Below are 16,796 nucleotides of genomic sequence, written 5' to 3'. Positions count from 1 at the left end.
CTTAACTTTAACTTAACTTTAAATTAACTTTAACTTAACTTTAACTTAACTTTAACTTAACTTTAACTTAACTTGAACTTAACTTTAACTTAACTTAACCTCTACTTTAACTCAACTTTAACTTAACTTTAACTTAACTTTAACTTAACATTAACTTAACTTTAACTTAACTTTAACTTAACTTTAACTTAACTTTAACTTAACTTTAACTTAACTTTAACTTAACTTTAACTTAACTTTAACTTAACTTTAACTTAAATTTAACTTAACTTTAACTTAACTTTAACTTAACTTTAACTTAACTTTAACTTAACTTTAACTTAACTTTAACTTAAATTTAACTTAACTTTAACTTAACTTTAACTTAATTTTAACTTAACTTTAACTTAACTTTAACTTAACTTTAACTTAACTTTAACTTAACTTTAACTTAACTTTAACTTAACTTTAACTTAACTCTAACTTAACTTGAACTTAACTTTAACTTAACTTTACCTCTACTTTAACTCAACTTTAACTTAACTTTAACTTAACTTTAACTTAACTTTAACTTAACTTTAACTTAACTTTTACTTAACTTTAACTTTAAATTAACTTTAACGTAACTTTGACTTTACTTTAAACTAATCACTTACTTTACTTTGATTTTATTATAACTTAAACTGAGTCTATCTTTAAATAAACATTTATTTAGTTTTATTTAACTTCAACTCATTAATTAACCATAAACTTGAATTAAATTTAACGTAAATTTAAGTAACACTAAATATAACTTAAAACTAACAAAACTTTAACTTTATTTTAACACAAATTTAAATAAACCTTATCTAATTCATTTAAAATAAAACTAACTTAACTTTGACTTAACTTTAACTTTACTTCAACTTAACTTTAACTTTACTTCAACTTAACTTTAACTTTACTTGAACTTAACTTTAACTTATCTTTAATTTGACTTTTACTTAACTTTAAACTAATTTATTTTATAACTTTGTTTTTATTTTGACTTAACTTGAGTTTATCTTTAAATAAACATTAACTTAAATTTATAAAACTTCAACTCATTAAATTATCTTAACATTGAATTTACTTTAACATTAATTTAACTAACTCTTTCCTTATTAATTTAACATAAAGCATACTTCACTTTTACTTATTTTTTACATAAATTTAACTAAACCTTATCTAATTAATTTAATATAAATCTAACTTAACGTTAACTTAACTTTAACATGACTTTAGCTTAACTTTAACATTGCTTTAACTTAACTTTAACATATCCTTAACTTAACTTAAACTAATTAATTAAATTGATTATAAGTCAAAGACACATAAGCATTAACTTAACTTCCACTTAACTTTAACTTAACTTTAAAATAACTTGGTTTTAACATATCTTTAACTTAGCTTTATCCTAACCTTCACTAAATAATATATTAACTTTAACTTAACTTTATCTTTATTGAAACTCAACTTGATTTTATCTTTTAAAAAACTTTAACTAATTAATTTTAATTTTAATTTAACTTTACTTCAACTTTACACCAACATGAATTTAACTTTCGCGATCTGGCTTCGGATTCGCTATCGGGATACGGATTCGAATCCGTTATCGGGATCCAGATTCGAATTCCTGATCAGGATCTGGCTTTGGATTGTTCATGAATTAAAAAATAGCAAACTGTTACAAAAATATTAAAACACACACACGCATACGCCTATATACAGTGCGTCGGAAGCAGTAGGCATTATCGCCGGAATGATCCCTATCGGCATCACTAAGGCGGAGGACAGCGAGTGCTACAGGCAGAGAGAAGCCGGAAGAGTACGGAAAGTCGTGAGAGCGGAGTCGTTGACTATGTGGCAACAGGAGTGGTACCTCGAGTGGGACACGACGGAAAACGGTAGATGGACACATCAGTTGATACCGATTCTTTCGACCTGAGTGAACAGAAAACACGGAGAAGTCAACTTTCACTTGACGCAGTTCCTATCTGGCCACTGCTGCTTTAGGAAATACCTGCATCGGTTCGGACACGCAGCGTCCAATGCGAAGGGAGATGCCCGTCCTCAACGTGGAGAATGTCGTACATGATATGTGTCGAGACCAGGGCACTTGGAATGCCGTTAGCAGCACAGTTGCTCAAATGTTGTCGAAGGTGCAGCGTAAATGGAGAGATGAGCAGCGATCTAGTAACACCAGCTAGTGCTAAGAGTATGAGAAGTGCATGAGCACAGCCACCCCCCGAATTAGTCGCTTCACCGTAGTCCCGGGAGGATCAAGGCAGAGGAGAGATAAGGAATGGGTTTTAGTGGAGCTGTGCACCGTGCCAACTTCACTACAGGCCAAGCTTTTTGAAGGTTTCCTAAACCTTACTATGAAAAAAAAAAAAAAAAACACACACACACACACACACGAGTGTGCGCGCACAATTCCACCGCATCCTCAAGGATGTTGCAAGACAGCGGGAAATCATGCAGCAGGCCATTTATAAATTTAATTTAATCCCTTCAAGAAATATTGCTTGATATCACATAACCTGATAACCATCGCGTGATGCACAATTCCAACGCATCCTCAGGGATGTTGGAACATATCCGGATGTAGCCCAGAAAACCAATTATGACTATTGATTTTACTCTGAATCACTTCTTTAAATAAACAACAATTCAGTTCGGAGGATCACAATCCCCAGACATCCCAAAGGATGTTTAACTCCATCCGAATTCCTCCAGCGGATTAATTATGACAAATGATGTCACTTAAAACAACAAACAGGGCAATACTTATCTTAAATCAACTTCCCGTAGCTAATTCCAGCTTCACCATCATGTATCCAGAATTGCACTTAACTGGATCTGGATGAAAAATATAAACAAAAATTATCAACATTGCCCTTTTTTTCCGTTTGCATGCAGTATATTTACCTTGAGAGTATTCCACTTGGCATGTTGGCTTGCTGATTTTGTTGACCTCGTCGGTTCCGTTGGGAGGGAATTCACCCCGGTTTCGGTTGAATAAAAATCCATCTCGGTGTGGAGTCCACTCCTAGTCCGTGACACTTCTCAAGTAAACGCCAGCAGCCGGCTGAAAAAAATTTACAAAAATTATCAAATTATATTCACCCCTGTTCTGTATTTCGTTTCGAACGAAATTCTCATACAAAAAAATATTTTTTTGTATGAGAATTTCGTTCGAAACGAAATACAGAATAGGGGTGATTGTTTTTGTTTTTATTGAAAAGTAGTTTACTTACCTTGAGTATAAAAATGTTCCGTCTTTGGTCCCGTCGGAAGACCATTCATTCCCGAATATGGCCATCGGAGGCCAATTTCACGGCCCGAAGAAAAACAAACGACTTCCACGAATGAAATAAAAACATGGCTGACCACGTAATCAGCCGCTACGAACAAAATCACAAAAAAATAAAAACAACTTCCATCCGCCATTTGGTAGCCCGGCGCATGAAATTACTCTAGCGGGGCGAGTCGCCTTTCGTCCGGATCCCGGAGCGCCATTTGGTCGCCCGGCGGATGAAATTACTCTAGCGGGGCGAGTCGCCCTTCGTCCGCATCCCGGAGCGCCATTTGGTCGCCCGGCGGATGAAATTACTCTAGCGGGGCGAGTCGCCTTTTGTCCGCATCCCGGACAAAGGGCGAACGATCAGTCTTCAAGTCGCTCAATGTCAAATGACGTCACTTTTTCGCCGGCAATTCGTGTGGGTAGTTTTCATTTACTTGTGTGCAATTCGTATGGAATATTCCACTAGCTTTCAACGCAAAAGTAAGTTAGTTGTACCCAACAGTAGGTAAATATTATTATACTCAACGTTGGGTTCCCACACGTTACTACCCCTGTTGGGTGGTTTCGCTCCTCCGTTTTTGACAACATTAGAAGGAGAAAAGGAGACAAACTAGTCAAAAGTAGGTAAAAGTGAACTGGCCGTTGGGTACTTTTTTCTTACCGTGTACGAATACAGCACCCCACACGAATAAAGCCCTACAGTAAAAGTATGGACGACTGACACCACAAAACTGAAAAAAGCTGTTCCAATCGAGCAAAGCGGTGCATTTTGACGGTTCGATTGGAACAACTTTTGACAGACGTCCATACTTTTACTGTAGGACTTTACACACGAATTGCCGGCGACAAAGTGACGTCATTTGACATTGGGCGACTTAAAGACTGACGTTTTTAAATTGGTGTATTTTTTTTTGTCGTGCGCTCAGCCATCTTGTCTGGTTTGTTTATAAACAAACTAGACAAGATGGCTGAGTGCACGGAGCGCACCGCAAATTCCTTCACCCGAGCCGCGAAGGAAATTAGCAACTTTAACAGTAAGTATTCAAATATTTGTTATATTTAGTGTTATTATTTGTAATTTAAAAAATTGATGCGTTGCATTAGTTATCTCATCCGGATTTCTCAAGCGGGTCAATTTTGATGTAATTATTTTCAAAAATTGATCCGGTTGAGATAAGCAGGATTGCTGATGCAACGCATCAACAAGGATGTTTAACTCATCCGGATTCCTCCAGCGGATCAATTTTGAAAAATAATTACAAATTCTAATAATTGGATCTGTTTCCAAAATTTTGATTATTTTGTAATTGTTTTTTTTTTCAGCCGGCTGCTTCCAATAATTCCGGAGGTGTTCGGAAATTGAATAGAGGTAAGCTGAGGTAAGTATTGAACAGTTTGTTATTAAGTGTAATTTTTTTTTAATTGATCCGCTGGATGAATCTGACTGAGTTAAGCATCCTTATTGTAAGGATGTTTAACTCATCAGGATTCCTCCAGTGGATCAATTTTGAAAAATAATTACAAAATTCTAACAAACATCCAAAATTTTGATTAATTTGTATTTTTTTTTCAGCCGGCTGCTTCCAATTATTCCGGATTAAGGGACGGGTACGGAAATTGAATAGAGGTAGGTGTTAAACAGTTTGTTATTAAGTGTAATTATTTTTAAAAATTGATCCGCTGGAGGAATCTGACTTAGTTAAGCATCCTTACTGATGCAACGCATCAATAAGGATGTTTAACTCATCCGGATTCCTCCAGCGGATCAATTTTGATGTCTTTTTTTCCAAAAATTGATCCGCTGGAGGAATCCGACGGATTTCATTGACTGATGCAAAGCATCAACAAGGATGATTAACTCATCCGGATTCCTCCAACGGATCAATTTTGATGTTACTATTTTTCAAAATTGATCCGCTGGAGGAATCCGGCTGAGTTAAGCATCCTTGCTGATGCAACGCATCAACAAGGATGTTTAACTCATCCGGATTCCTCCAGCGGATCAATTTTGAAAAATAATTACAAATTCTAACAAACAGATCCAAAATTTTGATTATTTTGTAATTGTTTTTTTTTTCAGCCGGCTGCTTCCAATAATTCCGGAGGTGTTCGGGAATAGAGGTAAGTATTGAACAATTTGTTATTAAGTGTAATTATTTTTTTTAAATTGATCCGCTGGAGGAATCTGGCTGAGTTAAGCATCCTTATTGTAAGGATGTTTAACTCATCAGGATTCCTCCAGCGGATCAATTTTGATGTATTTTTTTTTTTCCAAAAATTGATCCGCTGGAGGAATCCGGCGGATTTAATTGACTGATGCAAAGCATCAACAAGGATGATTTTTTCATCCGGACTCCTCCAACGGATCAATTTTGATGTAACTATTTTCCAAAATTGATCCGCAGGAGGAATCCGGCTGAGTTAAGCATCCTTACTGATGCAACGCATTCCGATGCCGGATCCCGATGTTTATGTTTAAGTTAAAGTTTTATTATAGTTAAGTAAAATTTAAAGTTAAGTTAAATTAAGTATGTAACAACTAAATTTAAGTTAAAATTATGTTAAAATAAAAGTTATGTTGATGGTAAGATAAACTTATGTTAAAGTAAAAGTTAAAATTTAGTAAGTTACGTTAAAGGTAAGTTAGAGTTAAGTTAAGGTTATGTTTAAGTTAAGTTAAAGTTATGTTTAAGTTAAGATAAAGTAAAGTTAAAGTTATGTGTAAGATAAAGTTAAGTTAAAGTTATGTTGAAGTTAAGTTAACGTTAAGTTAAAGTTAAGTAAAATTTAAGTTAATGTTAAGTTAACGGTAAGTTAAAATTATGTTAAGTAGAAGTTTATTCAAATTTAGGTATAAGTTATGTTAACGTTAAATTTAAATTAAATTTATGTTAAAGTTAAGTTAAAGTTATGATAATGTTAAGTTATCATTAATTTAAAATTAAAGTTGTGTTAAAGTTAAAGTTATGTTCAAGTTAAGTTAAAGTTAAGTTAACGTTATGTTAAAGTTATCTTAAAGATAAGTTAAAGTTAATTTAAAGTTATGTTATGTTAAAGTTAATGTTAAGTTTAAGCTATGTGAATGCGAAGTTAAAATTAAGTTATGTTAAAATTAAGTTAGAGTTATGTTTATGCTTAAGTTAAGTTAAGCTTCAGTTAATGCTAGGTTAAAGTTATGTTAAATTTAAGTTAAAATTACGTTGAGGTTATGTTAAAGTTTAGTTAGAGCTAAAGTTAAGTTAAAGATATGTTAAGTATATGTTAGGTTAAAGTTAAGTTAAATTTATGTTAAATTTAAGTTAAAATTTCAAGTTAAGTAAAGATTAAGTTAAGGTTATGTTGCAGTTTAGTTAAAGTTAAGTTAAAGTTAGGTTAAAGTTATGTTAAATTTAAAGTTATGATAATGTTAAGTTATAATTAATTTAAAATTAAAGAAACGTTCAAGTTAAGTTAAAATTGAGTTAAAGTTGAGCACAATTTAAGTTCATGTTTAGTTCAATTATGTTAAGTTAAGGTTTATTCAAACTAGAGTATTCTAGTTCTAGAGGTTCAAGTAAAGTTTAGGTTAAGTTAAAGTTATTTTAAAGTTAAAGTTAAGTTTTAGTTATTTTAAATTTAAAGTTAAGTTCAAGTTATTTTATAGTAAAGTTAAGTTAAATTAATGTTAAAGATAAGTTAAAGTGTGCCGGCGCCGGTGGTGTAGTGGTAAGCGTGACTGCTTTTTCATCCCAATGGGTCTGGGTTCAATCCTAGCCGAGGTCGGTGGGATTTTTCTGAGGCATAAAAATCTCTGGTCACGTCTTCCTTCGGAAGGGAAGTAAAGCCGTTGGTCCCGGCCCATGTGTGTTGATGAATGGGTGCGATATCCTACGCAGGTGTGGAAGCTGCCTTCCTGCACATTCGATTGCCGTCAATGGATGGCAATCGATGTCCGTCGGTGATTGGCACTGGATTGCGGAACAGAGACCGACGTTAAATAAAGGAAAAAAAAAAAAAAAAAAAATAAGTTAAAGTTATGTTAAAGTTGTGTCAAAGTTAAGTTAAAGTAATTTTAAAGTTAAAGTTATGTTAAAGCTTAGTTAATGTTATGTTAAACTTTATTTAAAGTTATCCCGCATAAACAATAACCATTAGAGGAGCCTAACCACCAATTCGGGATATCATCTCAACTTTATGTGGTATGGTCGTACCATCTATGAAATTGTTAGTGTATGGTACCCGTTTATTAGGGATGTTATAGGTAAGGTAAAGTTAAGCAAAAAATAAATTAAATTTATGTTATATTTGATTAAATTTAAGTTAAAGTTTTGCTAATATTATGTTAAATTAAAGTTAAAGTTAAGTTTAAGTTATTGTTAAGTTAAAGTTATTTTAAAGTTAAAGTTAAGTTTAAGTTATTTTAAAGTTAATTTTTTGTTAAAGTTAAGTTTAAGTTATTTTAAAGTTAAAGTTATGTTAAACTAAAGTTAAAGTTCTGTGATGGTAAGTTAAAGTTAAGTTGAAGTTAAATTAACGTTAAGTTAAAGTTACGTTAAAGTTAAGTTAACGTTATGTTATGTTATGTTAAGTATAAGTTAACTTAAAGTTAAGTTTAAGTTAAACTTAAAGTTAAAATAATTTTGAAGTTAACGTAATGTTCAAGGTAAAGTTAGGTGAAAGCTAAGTTAAAATTAAGTTAAGTTATGTCAAAATTAAATTAGAGTTATGTTTATGCTTAAGTTAAGTTAAAGTTCAGTTAATGTTAGGATAAAGATATGTTGAATTTAAGTTAAAATTACGTAAAGGTTATGTTAAAGTTTAATTAAAGTTAAGTTAGAGATATGTTAAGTTTATGTTAGGTTAAGTTCAAGTTATGTTAATGTTAAAGTTATTTTAAATTTAAGATTAAATTTAAAGTTAAGTTATAGTTCAGTTAATGTTAGGTTAAAGTTATGTTAAATTTAAGTCAAAATTAATTTAAGGTTTTGTTAAACTTTAGTTCAAGTTAAGTTAAAGTTATGTTAATGATAAGTTAAAGTTATTATAAAGTTTAAGTTAAGTTAAAGATCTGTTTAGTTCATGTTAGGTTATAGTTAAGTTCAAGTTATGTTAATGGTAAACTTATTTTAAATTTAAGATAAAATTTAAAGTTAATTAAAGTCAAGTTAATGTTAGGTTAAAGTTCTGTTAAATTTAAGTTAAAATTAATTTAAGGTTATGTTAAAGTTTAGTTCAAGTTAAGTTAAAGTTATGTTAAAGTTAAGTTAAAGTTATTATAAAGTTAAAGTCAAGTTAAAGATGTGTTAAGTTAATATTACATTAAAGTTAAATTAAAGTTATGTTAAATTTAAGTTAAAATTTAGTTAAGGTTGTGTTAAAGTTAAGTTAAAATTTGGTTAAAGTTATGTTAAAGTTAAAAATATGTTAAAGTTTGTTAAAGTTAAGTTAAAGTAAAGTTAAAATTACGTTAGAGTGAAGTTAAAATTAAAATGATTTTAAAATTAAAGTAATGTTCAAGGTTAAGCTATGCGAAAGCTAAGTTGAAATTAAGTTAAAGTTATGTCAAAATTATGTGAGAGTTATATTAATGCTAAAGTTAATTTAAAGTTAAGTTAATGTTAGGTTAAAGTTATGTTAAAGTTAAGTTAAAATTAAATTAATGTTATGTTAAAGTTAAGTAAAAAAAAAAGGTTAAGTTTAGTTAAAGAGAAGTTAAAGTTAAGTTAAAGATGAGTTAAAGTTAAGGTTAAGTTATGATAAAGTTAAATTAAAGTTAAGTTAAGATTAAGTTAAAGATAAGTTAAAGTTAAGTTAACGCTAAGTTAAAGTTAAGTTAAAGTTAATGGTAAGTTAAGTTAAGTTAACGTTAACGTTATCTTAAAGTTATGTTACAGATAAGTTAAAGTTATGTTAAGTTATGCTCAAGTTAAGTTAAAGTTGAAGTAATGTTCAAGGTAAAGTTATGTGAAAGCTAAGTTAAAATTAAGTTAAAGTTATGTTAAAATTAATTTAGAGTTATGTTAATGCTTAAGTTCAGTTAATGTTAGATTAAAGTTATGTTAAATTTAAGTTAAAATTACGTTAAGGTTATGTTAAACTTTAGTTAAATTTATGTTAAAGCTAAAGTGAAGTTAAAGATATGGTAAGTTGATGTTAGGTTAAAGTTATGTTAAAATTTAAATTATAATAAATTTCAGTTAAAATTAAGTTAAGGTTATGTTAAAGTTTAGTTAAAGTTAAGTAAAAGTTATGTTAAATTTTCCTAAAAATCTGCAAATTACTTAGACGATCTTCGAACTTCCCTGAAGTTCTGTGTACTCCCAGAAGGTCTGTGAATTTCTCTGAAGATCTTCGAACTACCCTGAAGCATTAAAAATTTCTCTAAAAGTCTACAAAACTTTCCTGAATTTCTGCAATTTTTTCTGAAGCAATAAAAATTTATCTGAAGACCTCCTTTAAGTTCTGCAAATTTCTCTGAGGATCAACAAACTTCCCTGAAATTCAGTATTTTTCCCTGACGTTCTGCCAATTTGCCTAAAGCTCTGTGAACTGCCCTGAAGTACTGAAAATAACTCTTAGATGTACGAGGATCTTTAAATTTATGTGATCTTCCCTGAAGTTCTGTGAGTTTATCTAAAGTTCTGCTAACTTCTCTGAAATTCTGTTCTATAAATTTCCCTTAGGAACTAAAAAATTATCTTTAAATTTACGAACATCACTGTAGTTCTGTTAATTTCTCTGAAGATCTTCAAACTTCCCTGAAGATCTTCAAACTTCCCTGAAGATCTGTGAACATCCATAAAGTAGTGATTATTTCTCGAAACGACGACAAACATTACTGTAGTGCTGTAAATTACTCAGAAGATCTACGAACTTCCCTGATTTTCTTTTGATTTCTCTAAAGATTTCAGTTTTTTAAAACTTTTCTGAAGTTTTTTTTTAATTTCCCTAAAGTTCTGCTAGTTTCTCTGAAGATCTACGACCTTCGGTGTAGTAAGATCTTCATAACAATTTCCGATTATTCTACGTTCTGAAGAAATTTTCAAACGAATTCAATTCGATTTTTTATCAGATGTTGGTCCTCAGAATAATTCCTGATCAACTTGACCTCTTCGAAAAATATCTCAAGATTTTAATTTCTAATCCTTATCAACCTGACCACTTCGAATATTTTCTAAATTACTTTATTTGAATTTCTGATCAGTTGTAGGTCTTCAAAACAATTCCTGCTTATTTTGATCTCTTGTAGTAATATCCGAAAAGTTTCAATTGATTTATTGATCAGTTGTAGGTTCTCAGAATAATACCTGATCAATTTAAACTATTCAAAGAATATCAAAAGGACATCGTTTGAATTTCTGTTCAGTTGTAGGTCTTCAGAATAATTATTAACTTAAATTAAATTAAATCTGGTATTTTTCTGATGTTTATAGAACTACCCTGAAGTTCTAGTAGTTCTTCTAACTAACCTTAAAATGTACATTTACCGCTATACCGCTATGCCGCTGTCCTGGTGTCATTGGGTTCGGCCCTTTACCTGGCTCGTAGACATTTCAAAGACAACAATGTCTGCATGATGTTTATACATCGGTTCAAACTATGCGTATTGATAAGTTTTCTGAAAAGATTTGGATCTAGGTGCATAGTTTGCTTTGATAGTCTTTTACAGTTTCTCTAGCATTCTCTAGTCTTAGCTCATCTAAATATTTACTGCAAAATCCCTGGATTAATCTTCAATTTGGCTTTGTTTTCTTGTTTATTTTCTATCGTTCTATGTTCTGCAACCGAGTGGCAACCACTTACGCCAGGGAGGCAATTGAACACCTAGACCTGGACTCATCAACTCAAGGGCCAGGATCCACGGCTGTGCTTCTTTTCGAAGGAAGGCATGACACCACCAAAGCAACCAAGGAAGTCATCAATCACCACCAACTGACGAGTTTCGTTTGTGGTTCGACATATGGACGGAGCATTTGTGTTTTGCTAAATTTTGCTAATTATTGGGGAATTTCCCTAAACTTCACGCGGCCACCAGTTTTCACTCTTCCACAGGCCTTAAGGGTAACCCACATTAGATCTGCTTGCGTTGCGTTGTCGTAAATTTTATAGTTAGACAATATATTTAGCTGTCACTTTGCTGCATCGCGCCAGATCCGGATCTAATGTGGGTGGCCCTGTAGATTTGGAAACTTGATTATGTAAACACTAGGCATCTTTTTCTGGTAGTTCGTTCAAAAATGATACAACAATCGTCAAGCTCGCTGTAACGTCACCTAGTGCCTCGTCACCTACAAATTGGCGCCTAAGTCAGTGGTCTAATAACTCTTAGCGCGCTAATGGCATAGTTCCCCTGCCGCATAGAGAGTTGCCACAATGACATTAGGTTAGCTAAGGTCAGTTAACTGACTGGTGGGAAACGGGAGCTTACGCAATGACTATTCTGTATGCATTTAAGAGATAGTCTACCAGAATGGATGATTTTTTTTGTACAATTTTATGTTTTCTGATTGTGCAAAACATGAGAATTAAATTTTCCAATGCTTTCAATTGTACAAAGCATTAGTGCTAGAAACATGATCTTGTAAACACTACACACCTTAACTGTTAGTTTGATTAAAAAAATGCTGCAACAATCGTCAAGCTCGCTGTAATGTCACCAAGTGCCTCGTCACCTACAAATTGGCGCCTATGTCAGTGGTCTAATAACTCTTAGCGCGCTAATGGCATAGTTCCCCTGCCGCATAGAGAGTTGCCGCAATGACATTAGGTTAGCTAAGGTCAGTTAACTGACTGGTGGGAAACGGGAGCTTCAGCATTGACAGTTATGTACGCATTTTTATGATGTTATCTAACAACAATGGTGTGTAGTGTTTACACGATTATGTTACTAATTCTAATGTGTTGTAAATATAATTGAAAGCATTTGAAAAGTAAGATTCTAGTGGTTATACTACTTAAAACATAAGTAAACATCTACATTTTAAAACATTCAAACAACGTTTACTTTAAACGTTTTGTACATCTGAAAACATCAGAGAACAACAAACAGGAAGTACAATTGAAAACATCCGAACAACGTTTAGTTCTAACGTTGTGTACATCCGAAAACATCCAAAAAACGTTTGGTTCTAGCATCGGGAAACATCTACATAAGAAAACATTAGAATACATTTACATATAAAAACATCCGAACAACGTTTAGTTCTAACGTTTTTTACATCCGAAAACATCCAAAAACGTTTGGTTCTAACATCAGGAAACTTCTACATTAAAAAACATCAGAAAACATTTACGTATAAAAACATTTAAACAACGTTTAGTTCTAACGTTTTTTACATCCGAGAACATCCGAAAACGTTTGGTTCTAACATCGGGAAACATCTACATTAGAAAACATCAGAAAACGTTTACATATAAAAACATCCGAACAACGTTTAGTTCTAACGTAATGTACATCAGAAAACATCCTTAAAACGTTTGGTTCTAATGTCAAGAGATTGAAATTTTTGACGTCAGACCGACATTAGAATGGCAAAATTTTGTTCCAAAATTTCTGATGTATACACCATGTTACGTTGCTTAAATACAACTAAATCATAATGTTTTCTAATGTTTGACATCAGGCATACATTTGATTTCGATGCTGATGTAGACATCAAAATCAAACGTTGGGCTAATGTAAATTTCTATTCGGGTGGTCCAAAGGAAACTTCGAGCTTTTAGCTCCTTCAAGACCGAAACGCACTGCTATTTCTCGAATAGATCCCTGTTGACTCAGTGAATAGAATCCCTGTTCGTCCTTACGAACTCTGATCCCCAGAAACTGGTTCACTGTTCCCAAACAGGAAATCTCGAATCGCTTGTGCAACTCCTGTTCCAGCCGGTCTAGCTGTTGCTTGTCTCTGCACGCCACAATCATGTCGTCTACGTAAAGTAGTAAGTAGACCCACTCTCCGCTGTTCAGCTGCTTCATAAACAAGCAGACGTCCGACTCGGACTGCCGGAATCCCATCTCCAGCAACACCTTCTTCACGGTGGAGTGCCAAACTTTCGCCGACTGTTTCAGTCCGTACAGGCTTCGGTGGAGCCTGCACACCAGTTCTTCCTTTCCAGGAACAGCGTACCCCGGAGGCTGCCGCATATACACCTCCTCTTCCAGCCGCCCGTTGAGATATGCGTTCCTTACATCAATGTGCCGCACTTCCAAGTTCTTATGTCCCGCAACTGCCAAGAGAACTCGAAAAGTTGATTGCATCGCGACTGGAGCAAATACTTCTCCGAAATCTGCACCCAGCCACTGCGCGTATCCCTGTGCGACTAATCTGGCTTTAAAACGTGTCACACGTCCTGATGAGTCCCTTTTTTGCTTGTAAACCCACTTGGATCCAATCGCCTGTCGTCCTGCTGGCAACGGTACGAGCGACCAAGTGTTCATCGCCGACAGCGACTGATATTCTTCGTCCATAGCACGGACCCACTTGTCCTTGTCCGGACCTTTCACGGCTTCGGTGTAACTGACCGGCTCCGCTACTGCAACTTGAGCTACTCCAACCACGAACTCTCCGTATCTACTCGGCATCGTTCCCAGATTACTACGCTGTGACCTCCTAGGCTCATTGCGAGGCTCATTGTTTTTCGATTCTTCGAATCCGAAGTACTCTTCGTCTGAATCCGAAAAACCCTCAAAGTCAGACTCATTGCCGATACTGCCCGCATCACTCTTTCCAACAGAAAAATCAATTTCGATCTCCTCGGCAACCTGCCGCTCCGGTGAATCATTCCTAGTCTTCGGCGGATCTCTTTCTTGGTTCGACTCGCGGAGTTTCGACTCCTCCTGTAGCTCTGGACCAAGCTCCACAAACCTAGCATCTCTACTGATCGTTATTCTGTTAGACCTCTTGTCCAGAAAACGATATGCCTTCGAACCACACGCATACCCGACGAAGGTTAGCTTCTCGGCTCTGCTCTGCATCTTCCCGCGCTTCGCGTCCGGAATATATACGAAAGCGTCACACCCGAATACCTTCAAGTGACTCAGGTCTGGCTTTTCGCCGTTCCACAGCTCGAACGGAGTTTTCTGTACCGAACGCGATGGCAGACGATTTTGCACGTATGCTGCCGCTGCAATCGCCTCACCCCAATAACGCTTCTCCGTATTAGCGTCAAGGAGCATGCAGACAGCCATTTCCTGCAGATAGCGGTTACGGCGTTCTGCCACGCCGTTTTGCTGTGGTGCATATCCCGCCGTCAGCTGCATTTCAATGCCTTCATTCCGGTAAAAGCGCTTCAATTCCTTATTGACGAATTCACCGCCCCGGTCGGAGCGAATCACCCGAGGTTTTCTTCCGAACTTATTCTGCACCAGCCGTACAAAATCCTTGATACAGTCCTTCGCCTCCGCTTTGTCCTTCAGCAGGTAGAGCACCATGTACCTGCTGCACGCAGAAAAAAATATTTTAAACGTAATAATATTTGACGTAAATGCAATAAGAATTTCATTTTGTTTTGGCTGCAAAAAGAAATCATTATTGTTTCAACAATCCAGCATTATTGTCCCTTAAAACCCATGGATTGTTAAATCAAAGAGAAAATCTTTTCGAATTTACAAGAGCTTTCATGGTTTCGACGTAAGCTGTCAAATTTGGCAGCTGGGTCAACAAGAAAAATATGTTTGTTTTTAAAAGAGATTTCTTGTTGATTCAACCAAATTTATTTTATGAAGGCTGACAATTCACGCAGTAGAAATAACAATATGTTTATTGATTCAAAAATAATGTCGATTTTTTTTTTGTGACAACAAACAGAATTGCAATTGAATTTTTGAGGCATAAAATCACTGATCACGCCTTCCTTCGGAAGGGAAGTAAAGCCGTTGGTCACCGGTTCATGAGTTGATGGGTCGATATGTAGGGTCCAGGTGTGGGAGGTGCATTCCTGGCGTCGGGAGCATTGGTACTCAGTACGGAACACAAGATCGACGGAAAAAAATCAAGGAAAAAAAAACTTAAAAATTGATTATATTTAACAACTGCAGCTTGAACTGCAGCTTACTTGCTTACCTCAAGTCTTAAGATTTTCGGAAATCTCGTACTTATTTCCCGAAATTCACAATTAAAAACAATACTTAATCAAATGAGAACATTTTTGTTATTGTTTACATTTTTGTCCGGGTGAAAACGAGGGAATGGTTGGTAGTTATTTTTGTATTCATGGCCCAGGGAATGGACACAGCAAATAAATGCTAAATTAAAATTAACTATTGTTGGCTTAATAATAGAATATTGTTATTTTTACAATAGTTGCAATTGAAAAGTGGCTTATTAAAACAAAAAGAATCTTATGTTGAGTTTATTTGAATAAGTTTTATAGAAACAATAAAATGCAATATAATTTCAACCGGAATTGTTTGTTTAAATACAACTAAAGTTTTGTTTGGTTCAATGCAATCAATTTTCTGTCCGTGTGTAATCGTCAATCAGCGACATGAAGTATTTCTTACCGCCTGGAGTCACGTTTGACATAGGTCCACACAGATCCGTGTGGATAAGCTGCAACGGTTCTGTCGTCCTCCGTGCTGCTTGCTGCGGATATGGCAGTCGGGCCATCTTTCCCTCCATGCAGCACTCGCAAACGATCTTCGCTCCGCAGTTGACCACTTTCATCCCCGTCACTAGCTGTTCCTTCTGCAGTCGGTCCATTACCGCAGGATCGCGATGGCCGAACCTGCGATGCCAAGTATGTTGGCAATTCACGGTGTGCTTATGAGTTACCGCCAGCGTTGCACGCTCTTCCTCCTTAAGGACGTACAATCCTCCACACCGCTCACCTTGAACGACAACTTTGTTCGTATTGCTCAGGGCTTCGACGGTATCTTGCTTGAAAAGCACTTTATATCCGTTATCAGTGATTTTGCTTACGGATAACAGCCCGCTGTCCAGTTCCGGTACATACAACACCTTCTCCAGCTGGATGTCGACTGATCCTTCGGCGCCATTCCAAACTTTCACAGTTCCGCAACCATGACCACCCGATCTCGTACAGACTCCGTTAGCCATTCTCACCGTCACACCAGGTGATTCCTCCAGTTCTTCGAAAAAAGCTTCCTTGTTAGCCATGTGACACGACGCACCGCTGTCAATTGTCCACGACTTTCCCGGCTTCACTGCTGCACAAATGGCTTCATTGGTTTCACTCGCCGAAAAACAAATAGCTCCATCACTCGAATCCGTCGCCTGCTTAGCCTTCGCTTGCCGCTGGTTGCCCTTCGAAGGTTTGCTTCCGGATGCTCCCTGCGTTTCCGCGTTTTGAGCCTGCCACTTTCGGCAATCCCGTTTGAAGTGGCCTGGTTTCTTGCAAAAGAAACACACTACGTCCTTGCTCACCTTTTGCGTTTTCAGTACCCGCTCATCAGCGTCCGACTTTCCTGCACGTTCCTGTCTCTTCCGGTACTCATATCCAGCAGCTTAGTCCTGATCAGCTCCATGGTGATATCACCGTCGGGGCGAGCTTCCAA

The sequence above is a fragment of the Ochlerotatus camptorhynchus genome, unplaced genomic scaffold, assembly GCF_037179485.1.
Source record: "Ochlerotatus camptorhynchus isolate MF236.1 unplaced genomic scaffold, CSIRO-AGI_Acam_v1.1 ptg000417l, whole genome shotgun sequence".
Taxonomy (NCBI): Eukaryota; Metazoa; Arthropoda; class Insecta; order Diptera; family Culicidae; genus Ochlerotatus; species Ochlerotatus camptorhynchus.
This window is presented reverse-complemented; position numbering follows the sequence as displayed.